This window comes from Cryptomeria japonica, unplaced genomic scaffold, assembly GCF_030272615.1.
Source record: "Cryptomeria japonica unplaced genomic scaffold, Sugi_1.0 HiC_scaffold_234, whole genome shotgun sequence".
Lineage (NCBI taxonomy): Eukaryota > Viridiplantae > Streptophyta > Pinopsida > Cupressales > Cupressaceae > Cryptomeria > Cryptomeria japonica.
In genome coordinates, this window is record NW_026729056.1 from 2,376 (window position 1) to 10,000 (window position 7,625).

General features: G+C 63.7%; 2 non-coding genes across 2 annotated transcripts; both read left to right on the forward strand.

Annotated features, from left to right (window-relative positions):
* The first annotated feature begins 491 nt into the window (after positions 1-491).
* LOC131869074 (5S ribosomal RNA) lies at positions 492-610 on the forward strand. Its single transcript, XR_009367469.1, has one exon. It is a non-coding gene; the product is annotated as a 5S ribosomal RNA (ribosomal RNA).
* Positions 611-6,526: 5,916 nt separating this feature from the next.
* Positions 6,527-6,645, forward strand: LOC131869075 (5S ribosomal RNA). The gene has a single exon (XR_009367470.1). It is a non-coding gene; the product is annotated as a 5S ribosomal RNA (ribosomal RNA).
* The last annotated feature ends 980 nt before the right edge of the window (positions 6,646-7,625 follow it).

Genomic DNA, 7,625 nt, shown 5'->3' on the forward strand with positions numbered 1-7,625 from the left:
CGTGGACCCATCATGGGTCTTGGAACGCATTTGTGGTCCTTGGGTCCCATTTTGCATCCCGAAACTTGTGTTTTGGTGCTTGATCCCTATTTTGGGTGCCCACCTTGCACCAAGTGCGCACCCGGGGCAAACCGAGCGCCTTGGTGCACCGGGGCAAGATCGAGCGTGCACCCGAGGCGCCCCGAACATGCACCAAGGTGCACTCGGCCCACATGTGAGCGCAGGTCGTTGCGCCCGAGGTGGTGTGTGGGCACCGCGTTGCAGACGGGACACTGCACGCACACGACGCCCCGTCCAGGTGCACGCACGTAGGCCGGGCCGGGTGCACACCCGACGCCCTAGCAAGGTGCGCGCACCCGGGCAGGGCTCACACTTGGCGAACGGGGCGCACTTCGCGAGGGAGGGTGTGCACCTCGACGGGGGTGGGTGGCCGGGGTGGATTCGCACGTGGGTCGCGGTTTGCTAAGTACACACTGCGACAAGCTCATAACGGGTGCGATCATACCAGCGTTAGTGCACCGGATCCCATCAGAACTCCGCAGTTAAGCGCGCTTGGGCCGGAGTAGTACTAGGATGGGTGACCTCCCGGGAAGTCCCGGTGTTGCACCCTTTCTTAGTTTTTCGCCGGGCGTCGCAATGCTATTTGAATAAACCTTTTGCCCGTTTGCGTTCTCGTCGGGGCCGGGCCGGGCCGGGGTGCGCTGCCCGCACTACCGCGCGCGCTGGGGGGCGACACCGAGCGCGCACCCGAGGCGCCCCGAGCACACAGGCCACGGTGCAACCCGGGCGTTGTGCGCGCACCCCGGTGCGCCCGAGGTGCTGCGCGCGCACCCAGGTGAAATCGGTGTGCACCTCGGCCAGTGCGCGCTCGGTCGAGTCGCGCACGTTGGCCAAGGTGCACGGTGATGTTTCTTACTCTAAGGTTCCGCACCAGACGCCCGGGACAGGTGAGCGAAGCTGGGCGGGGCCGGGTGCGCGGCCGGGGCAGGTGCACGCAGCTGGAGAGAGCTTTGGAGCACACCAGAGGTGCGCACCTTGGAGCACACTTCGGAGCGCACCAATGATGCGCTCCATTCAAAAGTTTCCTGAAAAGGCAAAAAAAGTTGAGATTATAGAATTTCCCACTTGAGAGATTGTAAAAAAAAAAAATTTAAAATGAAGGAAACGCGGGTGCCAAGGTGTGCGCGCCCGGGTGCGCAGCCCAGCCAAGGTGTGCGCACCAAGGCGCCCACCCTGGCGAAGGTGCACGCAAGGTGCGCACCCGAGGCAAACCGGACAATTAACCCAACTTTCGACTTCGCGCGCACCTGCGCACCTTGGAGCGCACTTCGGAGCGCTCCTTGTTGCGCACCAATCTTGGGCACCTCGGAGTGCACCATGGCGCCCACCAAGGTGCGCACCCGGGGCAAACCGAGCTCCGACTTCGTGCGCACCTTGGAGCGCACGAAAGGTGCGCACCATGGCGCCCACCAAGGTGCGCAGCCCAGCCAAGGCGTGCGCATCAAGGTGCGCACCCTGGCGAAGGTGCGCACCCGGGGCAAACCGAGCTCCGACTTCGTGCGCACCTTGGAGCGCACAAAGGGTGCGCAACCCAGCCAAGGTGTGCGCACCCCGGGCAAACCGAGCTCCGAATCGTGCGCACCTTGGAGCACACTTCGGAGCCCTCCTTGGTGCGCACCGATGTTGCGCACCTCGGAGCGCACCCGGGGAAAACAATGCAATTAACCCGACTTTCGACTTCGTGGGCACCTCGGAGCGCTCTCGGGTTCGCACCTCGGAGCACACCGAGGTGCGCACCTTTGATGCGCTGCCTTCACCAATTTCCAGAAAAGGCAAGAAAACATTGAGAAGGTGTGCGCACCGAGGTGCCCACCCTGGCGAAGGTGCACGCGAGGTGCGCACCCGGGGCAAACCGGGCTCCGACTTCGTGCACGCCATGCTGCGCACCTTGGAGGGCCATGGTGCGCACCTTGGAGCACACTTCGGAGCGCTCAATGGTGCCCAACCCAGCCAAGGTGCCCACCGCGGCGAAGGTGCACGCGAGGTGCGCACCCGGGGCAAACCGGGCTCCGACTTCGTGCACGCCGCACCTTGGAGCACACTTCGGAGCGCTCCTTGGTGCGCACCAGGGCGCGCAACCCAGCCGAGGTGCCCACCCCGGCGAAGGTGCACGCGGGGTGCGCACCCGAGGCAAACCGGGCTCCGACTTCGTGCACGCCATGGTGCCCACCGCGGCGAAGGTGCACGCGAGGTGCGCACCCGGGGCAAACCGGGCTCCGACTTCGTGCACGCCGCACCTTGGAGCACACTTCGGAGCGCTCCTTGGTGCGCACCAGGGCGCGCAACCCAGCCGAGGTGCCCACCCCGGCGAAGGTGCACGCGAGGTGCGCACCCGGGGCAAACCGGGCTCCGACTTCGTGCACGCCATGGTGCCCACCGCGGCGAAGGTGCACGCGAGGTGCGCACCCGGGGCAAACCGGGCTCCGACTTCGTGCACGCCGCACCTTGGAGCACACTTCGGAGCGCTCCTTGGTGCGCACCATGGTGCCCACCAGGGCGCGCAACCCCGCCGAAGGTGCACGCGAGGTGCGCACCCGGGGCAAACCGGGCTCCGACTTCGTGCACGCCGCACCTTGGAGCACACTTCGGAGCGCTCCTTGGTGCGCACCAGGGCGCGCAACCCCGCCGAAGGTGCACGCGAGGTGCGCACCCGGGGCAAACCGGGCTCCGACTTCGTGCACGCCATGGTGCGCACCAGGGTGCCCACCGCGGCGAAGGTGCGCACCCGGGGCAAACCGGGCTCCGACTTCGTGCACGCCGCACCTTGGAGCACACTTCGGAGCGCTCCTTGGTGCGCACCAGGGCGCGCAACCCAGCCGAGGTGCCCACCCCGGCGAAGGTGCACGCGAGGTGCGCACCCGGGGCAAACCGGGCTCCGACTTCGTGCACGCCATGGTGCCCACCGCGGCGAAGGTGCGCACCCGGGGCAAACCGGGCTAGGACTTCGTGCACGCCGCACCTTGGAGCACACTTCGGAGCGCTCCTTGGTGCGCACCATGGTGCCCACCAGGCCGCGCAACCCAGCCAAGGTGTGCGCACCAAGGTGCACGCGAGGTGCGCACCCGGGGCAAACCGGGGTCCGGCTTCGTGCACGCCGCACCTTGGAGCACACATCGGGGCGCTCCCGGGTTCGCACCGGCGTTGCGCACCGTGGTGGGCACCTCGGAGCGCACCGTGGTGGGCACCTCGGAGCACACCAAGGTGGGCAGCGAGGTGCGCACCTTTGATGCGATGCCTTCACTAATTTCCATAAAAGGCAAAAGAAAACGAGATTTTAAAATTTCCGTTTTGAAAGATAGTGAGAAAAAGGGAATGCTGGTGCCATCTTGAGCCCGCCCTGGTGCGCAGCCCAGCCAAGGTGTGCGCACCAAGGTGCCCACCCTGGCGAAGGTGCGCGCCCGGGCAATTAACCCAACTTCCAACTTCGCGCGCGCCAGGGTGGGAGCGCACCCAACAACCGGGCCTGGGAAGAGCCAATGCGAGAAACCCCACCAAACGCTCTGACAAAAAAAGAGGGGGCGCTCCAGTAACCCCGCTTCGGAGCGCACCCTGGGCAAACCCAGCCAGGGTGCCCACCCCGGCCAAGGTGCAGGCGAGGTGCGCACCCGGGGCAAACCGGGCTCCGACAACGTGCACGCCGCACCTTGGAGCACACTTCGTAGCGCTCCCGGGTGCGCACCTCAGAGCACACCAAGGTGGGCAGCGAGGTGCGCACCTTTGATGCGCTGCCTTCACTAATTTCCAGAAAAGGCAAAAAAAAGAGGAGATTTTAAAATTTCCGTTTTGAAAGATAGTGAAAAAAACGGAACGCGGGTGCCATCTTGAGCCCGCCCGGGTGCACAGCCCAGGTAAGGTGCCCACCCTGGCAAAGGTGCGCACCCGGGCAATTAACCCTACTTCCGACTTCGTGCGCGCCAGGGTGGCAACCGGGCCTGGGAAGAGCCAATGCGAGAAACCCCACCAAACGCTCCGACAAAAAAAGAGGCGGCGCTCCAATAACCCCGCTTCGGAGCGCAGCCGGGGCAAACCCAGCCAAGGTGCCCACCCCGACGAAGGTGCACGCGAGGTGCGCACCCGGGGCAAACCGGGCTCCGACAACGTGCACGCAGCACCTTGGAGCACACTTCGAAGCACTCCCGGGTGCCCACCGGCGTTGCGCACCGTGGTGGGCAGCGAGGTGCGCACCTTTGATGCGCTGCCTTCACTAATTTCCAGAAAAGGCAAAAAAAAATGAGATTTTAAAATTTCCGTTTTGAAAGATAGTGAAAAAAACGGAACGCGGGTGCCATCTTGAGCCCGCCCTGGTGCGCAGCCCAGGCAAGGCATGCGCACCAAGGTGCCCACCCGCGGTGCACGCCCGGGGCAAACCGGGCTCCGACTTCGTGCAGGCCGCACCTTGGAGCACACTTCGGAGCGCTCCTTGGTGCGCACCATGGTGCCCACCAGGGCGCACCCGGGGCAAACCGGGCTCCGACTTCGTGCACGCCGCACCTTGGAGCACACATCGGAGCGCTCCCAGGTTCGCACCAGCGTTGCGCACCTTTGATGCGCTGCCTTCACTAATTTCCAGAAAAGGCAAAAAAAAACGATATTTTAAAATTTCCGTTCTGAAAGATAGTGAAAAAAACGGAACGCGGGTGCCATCTTGAGCCCTTCCTGGTGCGCAGCCCAGGCAAGTTGTGCGCACCAAGGTGCCCACCCTGGCGGAGGTGCGCGCCCGGGGCAAACCGGGCTCCGACTTCGTGCACTGCATGGTGCCCACCAAGGCGCGCAACCCAGCCAAGGTGCCCACCGCAGCGAAGGTGCACGCGAGGTGCGCACCCGAGGTGCACACCCGGGGCAAACCGAGCTCCGACTTCGTGCACGCCGCACCTTGGAGCACACTTCAGAGCGCTCCTTGGTGCGCACCAGGGCGCGCAACCCAGCCAAGGTGCTCACCCCGGCGAAGGTGCACGCGAGGTGCGCACCCGGGGCAAGCCGGGCTCGGACTTCGTGCACGCCGCACCTTGGAGCACACATCGGAGCGCTCCCGGGTTCGCACCAGCATTGCGCACCTTTGATGCGCTGCCTTCACTAATTTCCAGAAAAGGCAAAAAAAAAAAAAAACGAGATTTTAAAATTTCCGTTTTGAAAGATAGTGAAAAAAACGGAACGCGGGTGCCATCTTGAGCCCGCCCTGGTGTGCAGCCCAGGCAAGTTGTGCGCACCAAGGCACCCACCCTGGCCAAGGTGGGTCACGGGGTGGGTCCTAGGGTGGGTAACGGGGTGGGTACTAAGGTGCGTGCCAAGGTGGGTCATGGGGTGGGTGCCAAGGTGGGCACCAGGGTGGGTGTGCACCAACCCTAGCCAGGGTAGGTCACGGGGTGGTTGTCGGGGTGGGCGTCAAGGAGCCAAGGTGGGTGGCAAGTAGCCAAGTTGCGTGCCAAGGTGGGTGTCGGGGTGGGTGCCAAGGATCCAAGGTGGGTGCCAAGGAACCAAGGTGGGTGTCTGGGTGGGTGCCGAGGTGGGAGCCAGGGTGGGTCCCAAGGTGAGTGCAAAGGTGGGTGCCAGGGTCAAGGTGAGTGCCAATGTGGGTTCCAAGGTGCCAGGGTCAGGGTGAGTGCCAATGTGGGTTCAAAGGTGCTAAGTTGGGTGCGAGGTTGGGTGCGAGGGTGGGTGGGTGCCAAGGTGTGCTAGGTGGAAGCCCGGGTGGGTCGGCATCCCATGGGTGTCGAGTTGGGTGCCTGATGGGTGCTTCTTGTCAAGTTTTAGTCGTCGGGACTCATTTCGAGCCTTAGAGGTCGTTTCTTGTCCGGTTGCCCTGTCTTCGACCTGGGAACCCAATTTTGGTCCTCGGGTCCCATTTTTTTTTGTCTCGCATCCCACTTTTGGCCTGTGGCCTTTTCGGGGTCGATTCTCGTTTTGGGCATCAGAGCATGTTTCTTCTCCTAAAACCCAATATTTGTTTATTAAGTCTCGGAACACATTTTTGTTCTCGTGGACCCATCATGGGTCTTGGAACGCATTTGTGGTCCTTGGGTCCCATTTTGCATCCCGAAACTTGTGTTTTGGTGCTTGATCCCTATTTTGGGTGCCCACCTTGCACCAAGTGCGCACCCGGGGCAAACCGAGCGCCTTGGTGCACCGGGGCAAGATCGAGCGTGCACCCGAGGCGCCCCGAACATGCACCAAGGTGCACTCGGCCCACATGTGAGCGCAGGTCGTTGCGCCCGAGGTGGTGTGTGGGCACCGCGTTGCAGACGGGACACTGCACGCACACGACGCCCCGTCCAGGTGCACGCACGTAGGCCGGGCCGGGTGCACACCCGACGCCCTAGCAAGGTGCGCGCACCCGGGCAGGGCTCACACTTGGCGAACGGGGCGCACTTCGCGAGGGAGGGTGTGCACCTCGACGGGGGTGGGTGGCCGGGGTGGATTCGCACGTGGGTCGCGGTTTGCTAAGTACACACTGCGACAAGCTCATAACGGGTGCGATCATACCAGCGTTAGTGCACCGGATCCCATCAGAACTCCGCAGTTAAGCGCGCTTGGGCCGGAGTAGTACTGGGATGGGTGACCTCCCGGGAAGTCCCGGTGTTGCACCCTTTTTTAGTTTTTCGCCGGGCGTCGCAATGCTATTTGAATAAACCTTTTGCCCGTTTGCGTTCTCGTCGGGGCCGGGCCGGGCCGGGGTGCGCTGCCCGCACTACCGCGCGCGCGGGGGGCGACACCGAGCGCGCACCCGAGGCGCCCCGAGCACACAGGCCACGGTGCAACCCGGGCGTTGTGCGCGCACCCCGGTGCGCCCGAGGTGCTGCGCGCGCACCCAGGTGAAATCGGTGTGCACCTCGGCCAGTGCGCGCTCGGTCGAGTCGCGCACGTTGGCCAAGGTGCACGGTGATGTTTCTTACTCTAAGGTTCCGCACCAGACGCCCGGGACAGGTGAGCGAAGCTGGGCGGGGCCGGGTGCGCGGCCGGGGCAGGTGCACGCAGCTAGAGAGAGCTTTGGAGCACACCAGAGGTGCGCACCTTGGAGCACACTTCGGAGCGCACCAATGATGCGCTCCATTCAAAAGTTTCCTGAAAAGGCAAAAAAAGTTGAGATTATAGAATTTCCCACTTGAGAGATTGTAAAAAAAAAAAATTTAAAATGAAGGAAACGCGGGTGCCAAGGTGTGCGCGCCCGGGTGCGCAGCCCAGCCAAGGTGTGCGCACCAAGGCGCCCACCCTGGCGAAGGTGCACGCAAGGTGCGCACCCGAGGCAAACCGGACAATTAACCCAACTTTCGACTTCGCGCGCACCTGCGCACCTTGGAGCGCACTTCGGAGCGCTCCTTGGTGCGCACCAATCTTGGGCACCTCGGAGTGCACCATGGCGCCCACCAAGGTGCGCACCCGGGGCAAACCGAGCTCCGACTTCGTGCGCACCTTGGAGCGCACGAAAGGTGCGCACCATGGCGCCCACCAAGGTGCGCAGCCCAGCCAAGGCGTGCGCATCAAGGTGCGCACCCTGGCGAAGGTGCGCACCCGGGGCAAACCGAGCTCCGACTTCGTGCGCACCTTGGAGCGCACAAAGGGTGCGCAAC